Below are 18,505 nucleotides of genomic sequence, written 5' to 3'. Positions count from 1 at the left end.
GCTGGACAGTTAAAGTGCCCACTGTTTTTCACAGCCAGAAGTTGTGGCAGCTCCTCTTCCTGGCACCAGTACTCCGAACTGGGGAGCCTGGTGTGGGGCTGGGGTCCTTCACTCCTTCAGGGGGAACCTCTGTAGCTAACATATCCTGCCTGATTCTCAACAGCTACATGGAGTTTTGGGGACAACCCATTTTATGTTTCTGCCACTCCTATCAGTCTTTACATGGCTCCTTCTTTATATCCTTAGTTATATAACTTCTGTTCATCCTGACTTCAGATGGTTCTCCAGGTTAATTTTTCTATACTTTAGTTTTAATTTTAATGTGTCATGGAATGAAGCAGTCACAGTCTTTGTCTACTCTGTCATCTTGGGTCTCTCCCTCAATATTTTGAAAGTTCTTAAATGCTGAATATAGGTGCTTGGACATTTATTCCCAATTTACATTATGTACCCAAATTAATAGTACCACAGTACTTTGCTTATAATAGTCATGGGAATTGTAATTAATCATTTATTGGAGTGATTATTTTGTTTGGTGTCTTTATTAGTTTTCTATTGCAGCTGTGACAAATTCCACACACTTATTGGCTAAAAATAACTCAGAATTATTAACTTATAGTTTTGTAGATCAGCAGTCCATCCAACATGAATCTCATTGAGCTAAGGTCAAGGTTTTGGCAAGGTGCATTTCTTTCTGCAAATTCTAGGGGTCAATCCATTTCCTTGTCTTTTCCACTTGTAGAGCTGCCTCTTTCCTTGACTTATGGCTTCTTTCCTCCATCTTCATAGCTACAACATCAAACCAAGTCCTTCTCTCACTGTCATCTCTCTGATGTCTTTTCCACATTTTAGAACACTTGTGACTACATTGGGTCCACCCAGATAATCTAGGAAAATCTTACTTTAAGTGAGATAATTAGCAATCTTAATTCTATCTTCTCCATTAATTCTCCCTGGCCATGTAAATAACATATGCACAGGTTCTGGAAAGTAGGATGTAGACAGCTTTGGGGGATATTATTCTACCCACCACAGTATTTACCTCCCTCTCCCAGACTGTAAATTTTATGTAAGATACTCTGTATCCACTGTTCCCATTTTTCTTAATAACAGAAGCTTGGTTTTATTCCGTGTGGCAGTTGCCCAGCTAATAAAATTCAATATCCTGGCCTCCATTGCAGTACAGAGGTGTAGTGTGGCACTGTTCTGGCCAACAACTTATAAAGGGAAGTCTACTGAGTATTTCTTGCAGAGATTTTGCCTTCCTGGTGAGAAATATCACTCTTTCCCCCTGTGGTCCTGCCTTAGAGTCAAAAGAATAGCCGTCTTGCTGCCAAGAATGATAGGAATAAATACACCAGGGCTTCTGCATTAAGGAGAAGAAGCGAAAACATGGGAAGAGACTTGGTCACTGATGACCTTGTTTAGCTGATTATGGTATCAGTCCAAGGCTTGCCTCTCCTGGAATTCTTTTACTTGAAAAAAATATTCATCACGTGCTTAAGCTACTGTATAGTAGAGTTTTTAGTTACCTGTAGCCCAATGAAACCTTGCTTTATAGCCTACATGAGAGCAGGCACCTTTTCTGTATTGTTGTCCCCCCTACTTCTAAAGCCCAGGGCAGAGCAGAACATCTGTTAGGAAGCCAAGAAAAGTTTCTTAAATTTTTCTTGAGATTTTGACCTTTTTTCTGTATTTAAAACAAAGAGTTTTGTCAATGTCCTAAAGTGAAAGGGAGCTACTTGTGTTTAGGGAAGTAATAGAAAGTGGTCTGACCGTAAATAATAGGGAACGAAGGAGGGTTGTTCGATGAGCCAAGTGCGATCAGCAGGCCTCAGATTACACAGGACCACCACAGGCCACATCAAGAACTTCTTTGGTTTTTAATTCTAAGAGCACTGATCATAGGTTGACAGATCTTAGTTGAGGTTATCGTATTTGTTTTTGATGGTTCTTTTAGGCTGCTGTGTGAAGAAAGGCAGGTGAATGCTTTGAGAGAGATTAGGAGGGTATGGAAATTGTCTAAGTGACAATATGAACCTGATATGATTTGATGATCCTGGAAATGGAGAGAAATGGACAGCTTTTGATTGGATTGAGGGCAGGAGAGGGAAGGATGTGGGTTAACTCTTAGGTTTCTGATAGTATATTTGGGAGGACTGTGGAGTTGTTCCCATGATAGCAGCATCCTGGGATTGCTCTGTTGAAGATATTTTACTCATATTTTTTTTTGTTTGTTTGTTTGTTTACCATGTACCAAGGTAGTAAGTAAAGGACTAGAACATACACCTGTATATGAATCCTTCAGAGCCTGGGATGAAGTATAAGTGGTGATGAGTGGCTGGAGAGAATGCAAAACTTGGATTAGAACCAGGGTTAGAAAAGGCTTTGCAATTCACTGTAAAAAATTTGCTTCTTTTTTTCTTTCAATGTACTTATTGAGGGCAGTGTTTCAGGAGCTGTGGACATGAAGCTGAAATACACTGCTCTCAATAAGCCCAGAATCTAGTGCAGAAGTTTCTCATGTGATGCTACATGAGTGGGTCACAGGTAAGCTGAGCTGGAGCCCCACAGCTCTCAGGGCAGCCCAAGCAAGCCCCTCCCCTTACACTGATGTGGTGTGCATGTATTTCATTGACTGCATGTGCTCTTTGAGAGATTGTAGGGTTCACTAGACTTGGAGATAAGTTAGACACATAAATAAGGATAAGAAGAATAACAACAATAGCAACAATGTTATACAACATAATCATGTAATAAGAGAATATAAGATAATAATTTAAAAATTGCTATAATGTAATGATGTAATAAGAGAATATATGGTAATAAAAATATTGCTCAGGAGAGGGATTGGGTGACATTTTAAAACGAAATGTTCTTCTGGAAGGAGGAAGAATTGGTATCTATCCTTCTAGAGCAATCAAGCCTGGAAATCCTGTTAGAGTTTCAACTGTAAAATTTCTCATTTGTTTCTTCAGTAACTATTTTTTCAGGCAAAATGATAAGAAGCATTTGCCATGATATTTCATCAGCTGATTAATTTTAAAAATATCCCTAGAGAAGGGATGACAGCGTAATGATTTGTCTCTGTGCTATTTCTCCCTTTGAGTAAAAATGGGTATGGAGAGGTGATGTAGCTACTCATTAAGTTGAACTTGGGTGTGTCCAGAAGTGATATCATACTCTTTCAATTATCTACTTCCTTCAACTTCTGGAAGTTTAAGTTATAGCTCTCTGAGAAGTTTCCAATGACTCTCAGTAAAAGAATCATCCTTTCATAGCATATAAAACTGTATGTTTGCCTGTTAAAATCATCATTTCTCTCCACAGAGATTTGCTGTACATATCAAATAACGTTGTTTTACTTTTTTTTTTTTGTACATAAGCACTTCATTAAATCTGTATGATTCTATTGCTTCGCCACTCTTTCTTTTTTGCTCAAGGAAACATTTAGAAGGTCAAATAAAATGGTTATTTTAAAAATGAACTTCCAACACAACTACTCTATGAAACTTTGAATAGATTCCAGAGTGTTTTAAATTGTGATTTGGAGTTGTATTAAAATACATAAGGGAATCACTTGGAGTGATTGCAACAATCAAACTAGAAACTGGGCTTAGAAACTCATTTGGTATACTGAATCACTAAAGGTGAAAATAAATTTGAAGCTTTTTACAATATAATTAATAGCATGTCATTAATGTGTCACTTTGTGATGGAAATAACATCCAGATACATTGAGCTGTTCTCAAACCCCTCTAATCTGTAGTGTCAGCAGTTGGAAACAATGTCAAATTCCATTACCACCTTTTCCAGTGCCTCAGATGTGTTATTAATCCTGTGAGACTTTAATAATGAGGTGTCTGCCTGTGCCTCAAAGCCTGTGTCTAAGCCCTGTCCTTCCTTGGGGTGCTTAAATCACAGATGGAACTTTTCTAGACTTTTAGCATTTAGCATAAAACCGTTCTTAACTGTTCGATGTAGGCTCTTCTACACAATCACCACCATGTAGAGCTCCTTTCTCTGTCAGCCCACTGTTATAATCAAGCTTTTTGTGATAAGAGAATTTGAAACCATCTTGACAAATGCTTATAATTATAATAGTTATCATATGGAGCACTCAGGGTCCTCAAATGGATTTAAGTATAGATAGAATCTTTCATTTCTAAGAGTTTATCAGCCAGCAGATTCCCATTCTTGTGTACGGAAAGTGCATTTTAGGTACAGAACACCACAGTAAAGAGCTCTTAACTGTCAGCCGTTGTAGTAATCAAGCCCCTTTCTTTCCAAAGTATTTACACTGTCTCATTAAGTATACTTCTAGAGGATACAATGACATTTTCCACATAGGCAAGGAGAATGTCTGCATTTATATCCTTTCTGATTAGGCTGCAGTCTCAGAAGTCTGATCACTGGGATAATTAGGCCACCAGTGCTCCTCAACCCCCTTCTCCTACCTGCCAGCTCTAACAGCTGGAGAAGGATGATTCGCCAAACTGAGAAAGGTGCTATCAGGTTGGATGGAAGTGTTGGGCAAAGGAAGCAAATTTACCACCTGTCACCCTTATAGGCTCTGAAGAATCATTTATGAGCTCTCAAAGCCAATGTCACCTGCATGGCCCAGAAACATGGGTATTTCTTATATAAGTCCTGAAACATTTATTTGTGATTTAAAAATATAGGAAAGTTGGGCCACAATATTCCACTAAGGCTCTCTAGCAGTTTCCGAGTAAGACAGGGTGTGCAGCGTGTAGTCTCTGCTCAGCCACTGGCCTTGTCATATTTCAACTCAAGTACCAGATGTGGGTCCCGCTTGTCTCCCACCTGAATCTCAGAGGATGGGAGTCCAAGACTGTTTTGCATAGCTTCTGATTATTCCACTGGCATTTGCTGTAGCAGGCAGTAAATGTGAGCTGTGATACAAAAAATGACATATCTGTGTTTTGTGGAATCTGACACTTTCTAAGTCAATATTTTATTGTTTCCTCTACTACAACTCTTTTTCATATATATAAACCTGTCATAGAGGATGAGGTAAAATGCTGTTCTAAACAGTAGAAATAAAGGAATAAAGTAATAATGATTTTATGTGTATATATATATATATATATAATATTACATGTATGCATATTAAACATTACATGTATATACATACAAAAATACACATATATTGAAGGGATAGTTATCTAGGTTTAAATAATAAAAAGCACATTTTACATTGCTTACTCATTTTAATTTTCAATAGATTATAAAGAGTGAGAGAAAGATGAGTTCAAGTCTTTTTTGTGGTCACCTTTTCAGCTTGGTGCTCTCACACTCAAAAACCAATGTTAAACTACTAAGCTCCACTAAGCTCCAGGAGAATGTAAGTCCTGTAAAGAGAGCTGCCCCTCACATCCACCGTTACCTTCTTCTTGTGTGCCTTTCAGAGAATACACTTATTTACTGTAAAAAGCAGTGGCACAGCCATAAATCCATATGACTATTTTTGCTTTTCAGAATCTGGGAAAGTGGCAAAATCAAAGCCAGATGAATTGGGTGTTACTGAGATGCTGATGGTGTTTGTAAAAGGCATATTTTGTTGTTCTCAGTAATATGTAGGCAGTTACCTGCCGCCAGGCCTGCTGGAAGACTGATGTCTCTTCATTGAGAGCAGTCTTTCTCCTAGGGGAACAACCAAATTGAGGAAATCAAAATCTTCCTGGAAGTGGAAGCTGCGTCTCTCTGATTTGATGTGGCGTGATGCCTTTGTGGGCTGGGTTATCATGCGTGCTCCTCCTTCAAATGATTGGAATATTCTATGCCATTTTCTTTCTACATAAACCCATTTTATAAATGCCAGTGTGTGCTTTTAAATTCTTATTTTGCTGTTAGGTGATTCTGGGTGGACCACACTGTGGTCTTTCTTGTTTAATAGTGCTGGGCAATCAGCATACAACTTTCTGCAAACCTGAAAGAAGCCTGCATTGTTAGTATCTAGCGGGGTAGGTGAGAGTCAGACCCTCAGCGCGTGTCCATTTGATGTCTCTGAGAAGTCTTGACTCTTGTCTATGCCACCATCCCTTCTAAGCACAATCTACTCTCCAGGGGCAGACTCCCTCAGTATCTCAATTTATGTCTTGGCCCTAAGACTCTGTTAAGCCTGCATCCTTTCCTTAGGTTGATTTCATAGAATTACATTCCTTCTGTAATATTCAATGTCCTAACTGTCAGGGCTGCCCTAGAACCGATAGCCAAGTGTCCTGTGACCATGCTGCTTGGAGGGACATAGGCAAAACAATGTTGAGAAATCTTGTGCTTCAGTGTTATTTGGCGTCAGAGGCTTGCTGCAATTAGAACTGAAAAGTGTGTCAGCATCTGTCCTCATTCTGTGGCTCAGTGTAATGCCTCCGACAAGCAATGCTTCATCACAGAAGTTGATCTGAGCAGGACCTGTACAGCACTGTACATCGTAAATCAAAGGACAGGGCTGCGCAGGTCCTCTTAGTGAGGAATAAGTGGAATTGAAAATGAAATGCCTAGTAATGAACACTTAGCTGAAAGGGTTAGCAACTTGGACAGATGATTGGATGATTTATTAAATGAATAGAATACCTAATTTTGCAGTTTAACACCATTTCCCTTTGTTCTGCTCTTAGTAGAGATGGAGAACAGCTGGTCTCTACCACCTGTGTAAGAATCCATCATATTTTTGAATACCATTAATAAATTTCCCCACAGCTTTCCAGCCTTAGAAAAATAGCAATTCCTTTAATGTTTTCAAAGTGGTAAATCAAGCCACTAGTGCAGGAATTTAAAATGTTTTCTGAGGATGGTTTGTTTCTCAGACTAGAGCCCAGAACAGAAATTTTTATCAACTAAATGGTGTGTGGGGAAGGGTGGGGACCAGGGAATTTAAGTTCTAGGTGGAAATGGAAGTGACAAAGACAGAAATTTCAGCTTTGCTGTTGGGTTGTAGGAAACTAAGGAAACCCAATCCATTGGGCCTCCTCAGAAGAACAGGAATCCTCATCTGTCTACGCAGGCTTTGGGGGTATGGTTACTGAAAGGCTATTAGGATCCAAGCCACTCAGGGTGGTGATCATGTTCCTCCCAGTAGCGGAGTTTGGTGATCCCTTACCTTCCTGTGCCATTAATGCTGCACGGCCATTAACATGGCTTGGCCACTCTCATCTGCTGCTGCTTCGAGGATTCATTGAACAAGTGGTTTTTCATTTGTTACTAGTAAAATTTTCAAAGTGTTTGTGATTGCCCAATAAAAGTTTGTAGACCATTGATCAGATTATCTATTAACTATCCTTCAGTCAGATGTTCACCCTGGGTCCAATCAGTTGTGGGGGTCACATGGCACAGAGCATCTCCACCAACAACTGGGGCTTTCTAAGGCCTGTATTACAGATTGGGACTGACAGCTAGTCAGGAACTTTGTTAAGCAAATTAGTAGGGTTGGCATAGATGGTTAAGTGTAGGGGGAGAACAGCTTTTCTCTGTTGCCTTTCCATCTAAACACATCCTTAGGCTTACAAATGCCTTTATTTGCATCACTGGCTACCTCACAACTACACAAATGTCAAATTAGGAGCTGGGATCTTTGGTTACTCTTATGTTTCTATATGAATCATATCCTCTCATTTTTAATGACCTTTGTGAATTCTGAGCACTTGTGTTTTTTCACTTTGTTAAGTTTCTCAATTTCTTACATCGCAATTGATCTATTTCAGTTTTCTCTATTTTCTGGGATCAATTTCAGAAATTTGTGCTTTCCTAAAAAATCTTTTTTCACTTGAATTTTAAATACTTTTAGATAGAGTTTTGCAAAGTCCTCTCCTATGCTGGTTAATTCCCCCACCTTCCTGGATGTGTTTATAAACTTATCAAATTTTTAATGTTTTTATTTCTTCCCTTCTGTTTTCCTTAAGTTAATTTTGTTACTTTTATCTTATTGAATTAAATGACTTATTCACTGATTTTTATTTATTTTATTTATAAGTAAGACTTTTAAACATTTATGAATTTTCCAAAGGAACAAGTCAAATCTTATCTGTTGTTTTGAAGGGATGTTCATGATATATAGTTAAAAGAGAAAAACATATTTAGGGGTTATATATTTAAAATTATAAATTCTATGTCATTAAAATGTTGGTCATACTTGCATGACAATTTAATATTACTTACAAATTTCATAAGATTAATAGGGAACAAGTGACACACACAGAATTATTTTAACAACAGTAAAAACAACAGATGCCATCTTTATCAAGTATGCCTTCTTAATTTTTGCTCATTTCGGATCCGGACCTTTAGCCACTAAGAATTCAAGATCCAGCTCGTATGTGGCCTTGGCTGTGAGGCCTTTCCGAAGCACTCCCCAGACAGAGACTGTCTGCTGGCTGCATCTCACATACACTTGGGTGTTTGCATCACCTTGAGTTCTTACCACGTTGTGTCACTTTCTTTACTAACTTTTTTTAAAAAATTATTGAAGTAAATGCTTATTATAAAAGTGACAAAAATATAGACATAGTAGACAATGTTAATCAAGTGCCAATGCCTGCTTGAAATAATCTAGTAGCTTAATGAGTATCATGATTTACTTTTCTTTGTTAACATATGAATTTTTACAAACACATGTAAAAATATTGATTTATGTCTGTTTTCTAAAAATGGGATTGTGAGACACTTATTTGTTTTGTTACCTGCTTGTCTCACTTAACAATACAGCATGAACATCCCTCTAGGTCAATAATTATAGAAGTGCTTTTAAAAAAAAGAAAAATACAATTTAATTGTGACAACATATACATATGAAATTTACCATCTTAACCATTTATAAATATACAGTTAGCAGCACTAAGTACATCCATATTATTGTGTAACCAGTTTCCAGAATTCTTTTCATCTTACAAATCGAAACTCTATACCCAATATACAAGGATTCCTAATTTCCACCTCACCCCAGCCCATGGCAACCACCATTCTGTTTTCTGTCCCTATGAACTTAACTACTCTAGGTGCCTCACAGAAAGTGGAATCATGCATTATTTATCCTTTTGTGACTGGTTTATTTCACTTAGTATAATGTCTTCAAGTTTCATTCATGTTGTAGCATGTGCCAGAATTTCCTTTCTTTTTACCGCTGAATATTATTTCACTGTGTGTATAGAACACATTTTGTTTATCCATTCATCTGTCAGTGGACATTTGAATTACTTCCACCTTTTGGCTATTGTGAATAATGTTTCAATGAACATGGTTGTACAAAAATCTCTTTGAGACCGTGGTTGTAATTCTTCTGGTATACATCCAGATGTGGGGTTGTGCATCATATGACAATTCTATTTTTGAGTTTTTTGAGGAGCCGCCATACATTTTTCCATAGAAGCTACCACTTTTTACATTTCTACCAACAGTGCACAAGGGTTTCATTTTCTCTAGTAACCCATTTTTTTTTTTTTTTTGGCAAATTCATAATTATTATTTTGATTTTTATTATATACACATATATATATTTGCATGTATGTACCTTCTTTCCAGTCTATTGTGAACTACTATAGGGATTTTGTGAAAAGATAGTGCTATTTGATTTGGGCCTGAAGGACAGCTGATATTTCATCTGGTGGCATGGGACTGTAGAACCTCACTCCTTCTGGCAGTGCAGCTGACCCTGCATTGACCTGCTGGCTCTGGATAATGGGCCACTTTCAGATGCAATTGCCACAATTGTTATGCTTCCATTAAACTTGATGTCAGACTATAACAGATTGTCCTGTTTAAATTCAATGAATCAAACACTGTAAAAAAAACTGATTGAAATTATGTTCCTCTACCTAGAAAAATGCACATACGCATTCAGTATTTATCGTCAAATTTGGAAGTTTTCATGTCCCCTGAATCTCCCATGGATACTCGTCAGGACTCCCCAGGTTAAGAACACCTGCTCCAGGATCTGACTAGGCTCTTTCACATTAGTAAACAGGAATGGATGAAGCTTTAAGCTTATTATTTATCCTGCCTTCCCTACACTGTGCTTGCTCCCTCCTTATCTTTGTGCTAATCTTTTTTTTCAAACATTTTTTTATTAGTTTCAGGTGCACAAAACAATGTAATAGTTAGACATTTATCATTTATATCCCTTTGTGCTAATCTTGATCTTCCCCACATGCTGCCTCTTCTCCTCTTCACTGGTCATTGTTTACACATGTAGAACGCCCTCTTTCATTTACCCTTATGTTGCTAACATATGGTGTTCATTCTGTCTATTACCCATTAATTCTGGAGACATCGTCAGAAGTAGGCAGAGAATCTCGTATTATCAATCAAGTCCACCAGAGAAGGCACTACCGGAGCATAGTGATTGTCAGTGAAGCTTTGGCCATGAAATAGATTATTCAATGTGGCTATGCAGCCTTGAATACTGTCAGGTATTTTTTACTTATCTTAAAAATTTCTTCTCTCTTTCCCTTGCCTCCAGGCCCTCAGAGTGCTTCCTGGTTTTCAAAAAGGTCACATTTGGATAGAAGCGCCACTCCAACATCTGGGGCATGATGTCCTCAGTAAAACAGGCCTGTTTTTTGTGACCTGGTTCTCAATAAATTGCACTGCCATCATGATGCTTAATTAATTAAAAAGCATATTTTTTTCTAAAGAAAAGTAGTACTTACATTTAAAAATAAGGAGTAATAGTCATCAACATCAAAGACTATGAATTGTCAGCATATTTTTCACAAGAGACAGCACCTTTAAAATATCTCTGGCATCTAGGTATACTGTGGGGGGGGGGGTGCCAAAAAAATGTATACACATGATTTGTATTCATCTTTTATTATCGGTATATGTTGAGTATTACAATTTTAATACAGTTTTCCTTCCTTAAAATGTGTATACATTTTTTAAGTACCTTCTGTATTTAACTGAATTGACATGTGAAAATTTGAAAAAAAAAAAGGCTAAGAAAGACTTTCTAAAGTAGTGATATACATGTTTAAAACTGCATTTGCATTCCAATGTTTACCCAATGTCTTATTGTGTCCCTTTAAATCAAGATTTGTTTTTGCTTTATACTGTTATAGTCCTTCCAAATGCATTTGTCAGCACATTTTCACTTCAGGTTTAAACTCACTTTAAAAGAGTGCAAAGTGCTGCGTGTTTAAAATTAATTTTCAGTCAATTTTTTAAAATGTTGCTTAAAGATATTTTTGATGTTTGAGAAATCTCAAGAGATTTTCTTTAGTGAGATTTTGCAGTCTTTTACATAGAACATAAAGTTGTGTTTTGTGATGAATAAATGAAACTTAAAAGATTTTGATGACTCTAAAATTTAGGAATTTTCACAAGTTCTACATTTGGCTAAGTGTGTTTTCCCATCTTACTTATGATTTTTGTAACTATTTCTTCTTGATGGCTAATTATTCAGCAGAAAGATTAGGATAGACTCATTCTTCAGTGCCAGACAGACATAGAATCTCAGTGGCTAACACCAAGAAATTTTCTTTTTCTGCTATAAAGATGGTTGTCAGCCAAATAACTCTAGCACTCTGTCTCCCAGGCGGAGCCTCTGCAGCCCAGTCTCCTCTGACCTATGGCTCAGTCATCTCAACTGTTCATTTTTTTTTTTAAATTAAAGTTTATTGGGGTGACAATTGTTAATAAAGTTACATAGGCGTCAGGTGTACAATTCTGTATTACATCATCTATATATCACATTGTGTGTTCACCACCCAGAGTCAGTTCTCCTTCCATCACCATATATTTGATCCCCTTTACACTCATCAACACCTCCCTCCCCCCTTACCCTCTGGTAACCACTAAACTATTGTCTGTGTCTATGAGTTTTTGTTTCTTTATTTGTTGGTCTTGTTCTTCTGTTGTTTTCAGTTTTATATCCTGCATATGTGTGAAGTTATATGGTTTTCTACTTTTTCTGTCTGATTTATTTCGCTTAACATAATAATCTCAAGATCCATCCATGTTGTTGCAAACGGCATTATTTCGATTTTCACACTTCCTGTGAATAAGACTTCATACCTACTCTTGAATGCTTGGTGAATCTCTGCTCACAGCACATTGATCAGAACAAGTCATGTAGTCCTGTCTAAATTCAAGAAGGTGAAGAAATGTGGGAAACACACGGAATATTTGGTTTTCAGTACTATCTCTGCTGCAAAAACTAATTCTAAGTTTGAGTTTCAGAGATAGAAGGGACTTGGGAAAAGAGCTCCCTAATTTCATAAATAACGAAGTTAATGCTACCGAGGTCAGGCCACTTATTCAGGTCACACTGTTACTTAAGTAGTGTTTTCATTATGTTTTCTTTAGTACACTAAGGTCATTCAAATAATCTAGTTATAATGCTGTTTTACCTAATTTTGCTGCTTTTGAAAGTTATTCTTAGATGTTTTGAACTTGGGATCTCAATTAGATAAATGTTATGCCATCTCATTCAATAGTTAGTTATATTGCAGAATCACAAAATATATCACAAGTGAGCAGCACCTTGGAGTATAAGAGGGTTCTCCTCCAGAAGTAAATTATGTTGGACTCATGTGGTAGGTTTAAATTCCGCTCAGGCATGGAATCTGGATTTTATTAGCAGATTAATATTTCTTACTCATGACTGCAGCTTCTCCCGAGTTTCCATGCTTTAATCTCTAGGATAAACCAAAATGAACTGATTTTCAAAACCAAGCTGGACATCAGCTCTAGTTGGTAGGTAAAGAACTGAAAACTGAAAACAGAACTGAATATTTTATTTAATGATGATAATGCCCAAGGAACAAAATGCACTTCATTATTACAAATATAACATGGAACACTTTATGCTTAATTTCTGTATTTACCTCGCTGGAGATCAGTAACAGTCTTCTGACTAGCAATAATTTATGGACCACAATTTAAGTACCACTGAAATGAAGGAGATTAGACACTGGCAAGTGTAGAACTGAGAGCTTACCGATAAATAATTTCCTCTGTCACATTTCACAGTAGGAATTTAGGATAATTAATATTTTGAACTAGAATGTGTACTTGCATGTTTTTCTCATTTGACTACAGATCCTTTTGTGAATATGCTATCATGCAGAACACTAGAGAGGAGTGCCTGGTACTTCCAGACCAAAGTATTTATCATCTTTGGGAGTAGTTATTGTTTTACTTTTTAATGAATGAGAAAATCTGTGGTTCAGAGAGGATAAATCACTTAGCTAGGATCACACAGAATAGGTGGCAACCTTGAAATTTCCTCCAAGTACTCATGCTTTACCATCAATTTAAATGACTTGGCTTGAGTTTACACATACTTGTTTCTAATTGCTGCTATAACAAGTTATCACAGATTTAGTGGCTTAAATCCCTACAAATTTCTAGAGGTCAGAAGTTCAAAACCACTTTCAGTGGGCTAAAATCAAGGTGGTAGCAGAGCTTCTTCTCTTCTGGAGGCTCTAGGGGAGAATCCATTTTGTTCTTTCCTAGCTTCTGAAGGCTACCCACATTCCTTGGCTCTTGACCCATGCTCCATCTTCCAATCCAGCAGTTTAACAATGTTTTTCAATGTTTCTCCCTCACTCAGCCTCCTGCCTCTCTGTTAGAAGGACCTTTGTGATTATATTGGGTTTATCTGGATAACTCAGGAAAACCTCCTCATCTAAAAGTACTTAAAGTCTTTTTTTTTTTTTTTTTTCCATGGACGGCAACATATCCATGGGTTCCAGGGATCAGGATGTGGATATCTCTGGGGAGCCATTATTCAGCCTTCCACACTACAATATTTCATTTGACATGTGTATTTCAACAACAAATTCTAGGTTTCTCTGTTGTGTGTTTTTTGGGGAATACATATTTATTTTTATTTGTGGACACTAAAACTCTACAGAATAATACAAAAACATGAATAATCCATATTTTTAATAAGAAAAGGTGGACTTGGCACATACTCCCTACACCAAAAACAGAAAGGGACTAGGATGCATGTCTCAAAATGAAAAAGTGACAGAACAGAGCATTACTGTAACAACGATTATGCTTGCTCACACTTCACAAAGTAAATTGCAGTTGTCTTGGAGAAGGTTAAAACTGAGAGTGGGAAGGATTGGAAAAGTTATCTATATTCCCTCTTCTATCTGCCTGGGATAGAAATCTATTCCAGCCTCGTCTGTGAAAAATAAATGGGTTGTTTGACTTGATAAAACAGCGTGCCATCTGAGGAGCAGAAAAGTGACAGTGTGATGGTGTGGGCCCATCCATTTTCTAAGAGATTTTAGAGAAGGGAAGTGAATGTCCTCAGAGTTTCACTGAGAAATGGAGGTGATGATGGCCTGCCATGAGTAATGACACCACATGTTGGGGTGGAGTCTACACCGTCATCTGTAGTCCTACATGGTACTCTCTTGCCTTCCAACTTTATGGATCCTTTCAATCCATACTCAGTTCCCTACTAATTCCGTGCCCCACCTTCACTCGATTGTCTGCTCTTCTCCATGGTGAGTGCCACTCTTCCTTAGTAAGCCTCATCTCTTGCCTGGATTTCTGCATGAATTGCGTTCTTCCAACTCTTTACTTCATTCCAGTGTACTCTTCACACACCAGCTAGTGCTTGTCTTAAGACTTAAATTGGATTACATCAATTTGCTCAGAACCCTAGTGGTTTTCTGCCACATTAGGAAGAAACCCAAAATTGAAACAGAACCTGCCATGCTGTCCGCCTACCTCTCCAGCTGTCTGCCCTCCCCTGCTCACTGCACAATGGTCACATGGGCCTCACTTGCAGGTTCTCTATTAAGCCAGTGCTTTCTTACCTTAGAAACTTCAAATAAAGCCTTCTCTCTGCCTGGAACTTTTAGCTCACTATGACTAGTCAACTCCTTTGATTTCAAAGATAGTTCCCCAGTCAAATTCTTCAGAACCCTCAATTTCTCTTTTGAACCTCTTATCAGTTTGTGATTACACAAAAGCACATGTAGTGGTAAGGAGGGTGGGCTCTGTTCTACCATCTTCTAGCTATGACTTTTATCATGTCACTTAAACTCTCTGTAGAACTAATGCCTATACTAATAGGGCTTTTGTGAGGATTAAATGAGTTAAATGTACAGTTTTGAGGGGGAAATTTTCAAGCTTTCTTTGCAGATTACAAGGATAATTGAGAATTTTCATTTCTGCCTAGAAAAATGGGCATTTTTAGGTGAGCAAAATGGGTATGTTTAGGTGATCAAAACACTGTCAGCCTTGGAGATGTGGTCACGAAAAGGCCGAGGTTGCTTATGCCTTTCAAAGTGGACTTAAAGATATATAAAATCCTTAGTTCAGGCATTGTAGTACCTGATGTCAAATCACATTTACTTAAGGAGACAATAGGTCTCTCTTTGGTTAAGTGTGTACCTCCAGCCTGTAACTGCTGGTTTAGAGTCTGAAATTTCTGCTGCTTCCTGGCGATACAAACCTGGGTGTTTACTTACCCTCTCTGAGCCTCAATTCTTCTATAGGTAAAGTAAGAATAACAATTGTGAAGACCAATGTAAAAATTAATGAGAGGATTCGTGTAAATTACTTGGCACATAGTAAGTACTCGATAAATATTAGTAATTATTACAAATTGACTAACACTTACCTTGATTGTTAACTTGACTAAGATTTCTTAACTCTGAGCTTCAGTTTTCTCATCTAAATCAGGTATCTACTCAATCAACAGATATTTATCTGACTCTTAGCACTGGACTGCAAAGTATCTGTGGCTATAACAGAGAATACATACAACTCAAGGAGTTAATAACACCTATCTGCAGAATTTGTATTAAAATTTCATGAGATAATGTGTAATTAAAGTACTTGGTTATGTTTTCTGGCATACTTTACTCACTAAATAAATGTTAATTTCCTTCCTTTCTTTTTCTTAGTTGGTAGAAGGGTCTTATTTCTCTTTTCTATAAAGTCTGAATATAGTCACTTTCAATAATTTAATAGGACAGCCAGTGGGATAAATAATTTGTTTTCTTTTTAATTTAATCCAAATGGTACATGTTGATGAGATATGATTATTAGATGAATCACACTCATCATGCTAAATTATTTGGAATTAGATCTGTTCAAGAACAGAAAATATGACAGAAATGTCTTTTTCTTAGCAAGCATCATAACTGCAAGCAGGTGTGTGCTTATTCTCAGTATTGGGTTGCATTAAGGACCTGTAATGCCCAAGAACAGCTTTTAGCATTTGCACATCACACAGCTGCTCCACAGAGATTGAAAGGCTATCATAGATTGAAAAACAATCATGTACGAGACACTTAAATGAAGAACCTCATAAATAATAAAAAGGAAATATGTTTTGACTCTTTGCTTTCCAATTCCTGCTGTACCCTTCTACTCCTTGTCCTTTAAAAGAGAGAGGGAAGCTTAATACAAGTAGAAGATCATGGGTTGAGAACTGCAAGCACCAGGGAGTGAGAAAAACAGAACCCCTACTGGAGAGATTAGATCCAAACATGGAGGAGCTAGGGCAATATTGAACAGATGCAAACCAGTATGAAAGTGCCTGATGTTTATGACCAGTGTCTGTCCTGATAGGCTGGGGCTCGTGCGGTATCAGTTGTTAAAACTCTTGAATGGTTACTTAAAACTTATTTATTCCTAGGGAGAGAATCATGCAGAATGCTAACTATCAAATTGAGTAAGGGAGTTAAGGGAGGGAAGCAGGACTGAGGTGATAATAGGGTTTAGAACTAAAGGATTGAGATAGGGAAGCCAGAATTGGTAAAACTGAGCTAAGAGGCAAATCAGAGGAGACTTTACACTATGAATGTCATATATTATTTGAAACTTCTTTTGGGGTTACATTTGGAGACGAGATGCAATAGATGGGTTGGCCTTATTGAAAGTATGTATGGGTGGCAAAATGCTAGTAATGTAGCTATATCTAAAATTGGAAATCTTAAAAAAAAAAAAGAAGGGTGGCCGATTAGCTCAGTTGGTTAGAGCATGGTGCTAATAATACCAACGTTGCCAGTTCAATCCCCACATGGGCCACAGTGAGCTGCACCCTCCTTAAAAAATAAGTAAATAAATAATAATAATAATAAGTGAAATAAAATAAAATAAAAACAAGTAAATAAAATAAAATTGGAAATGTTTCCATTTTTCTGGAATTTAAAATACTTCTTAAGTAATTTCCATCTTTAAATGAAAATAATTCTACAATTTACATTGATGCTTTAGGAAAAGCTATATTACAACACAGAGGTTTCTTTTATGTGGGGCAATGATTGGACTGAATTCCCAAGTTTCCTGATCTTTTTCTGAATTCCAAGAATACGTTTAGCTTAAGTCAGCAATTTTCCTTTTGAACTTATGCATTTCTAATATCCTGGCACCTCCTAGGTAAGATAAATGGGATTGTGAGGGATACGATGATGACAATAGGTCCAAATTTCAATTATCTTGAAAGGTTTTGGACATCTGTTTTGCAAACTAATGCTAGTATCTTAAAACACACTTAATAGCAAAAACATATTTAAGTTGAAATATCTGGAGCAATTCCAATTATGCCGTAGGTATTGCTGAATTACTGTCTTCTGAGAGATTAGGAAATTTATAAGAAATGAACAAAAAAAATGAGAAGAGAGATAGGAGCTAAAAGGAAAGAAATAGCTTTTACCACTGCAAGTAACTTGTGAAACATAAAATATATCACCTCTAAGTGCAATCCATATGCCTGGTACTTATAAAAGTAAATATAGTAATATGCTTTTAACTGACACATCTCTTTTGCAAATTTGAATCACTACAGTTACAGAAGTTCCAAATGCATTTCAAAAATAGTGAAAATAGTCTGTAGTAATCACTCTTGGATTTATAGAACAGGTTGTCTGAACTATTCCAAGCTGGTGGACCTCTGGCTGTGTTCTCTTACTATGATGTTAGCCTCATTTGTGTTTAGAGAGCTGCTACTAATATAACATTGTTTAGTAATTCTGGAGAATTGATGACAAAGAAACCCAGGTAGCCAGTCAATGGGGCCAGAGGTATAAAAACCTCACTTCCAAAGGTCACCTTTGCCTCTCTTCATCTCACCTCTTTATTTATTTCCCCTTTCACTTCTTACAACAGTTAATACCATTTAAAAGTCAGTGTCTTGCTTTGACTATAAATGATCTGGAACTAGGGGAACACAACCAAACCACTTCTCTTCCCTCGCACCCCCAGGGCAGATGGTTAGTGTCCACCGCCCTGAGTCCCGGCTCCTGGCCCCAGACCCTCGGGGATCCCGCGGAGACACAGTTAGGCTCGCTGCTGGCAGTGGGAGTCCACCGGTTAGGTGTGCCATTAAGCTTAGAGCAGGTATGTGTCTTTTGCACTGCTCTTCACTTCTACATTTTCCTCAATTTTAAAAATAAAACTCCTCCAATCTGTGTCTTAAAAAAAGGAGATCTGATGTGCCCGATGGCAAATCAATACAAAAGTGACGAAAAACCTTACTTCAGAAATGCAGGCTGGAGTAAAAGTGAATACACTCACCGCT

This window comes from Rhinolophus sinicus, linkage group LG01 (genome assembly GCF_036562045.2).
Source record: "Rhinolophus sinicus isolate RSC01 linkage group LG01, ASM3656204v1, whole genome shotgun sequence".
Classification (NCBI taxonomy): domain Eukaryota; kingdom Metazoa; phylum Chordata; class Mammalia; order Chiroptera; family Rhinolophidae; genus Rhinolophus; species Rhinolophus sinicus.
The sequence above is the reverse complement of the archived record's forward strand: the minus strand, read 5'-3'. Positions refer to the sequence as shown.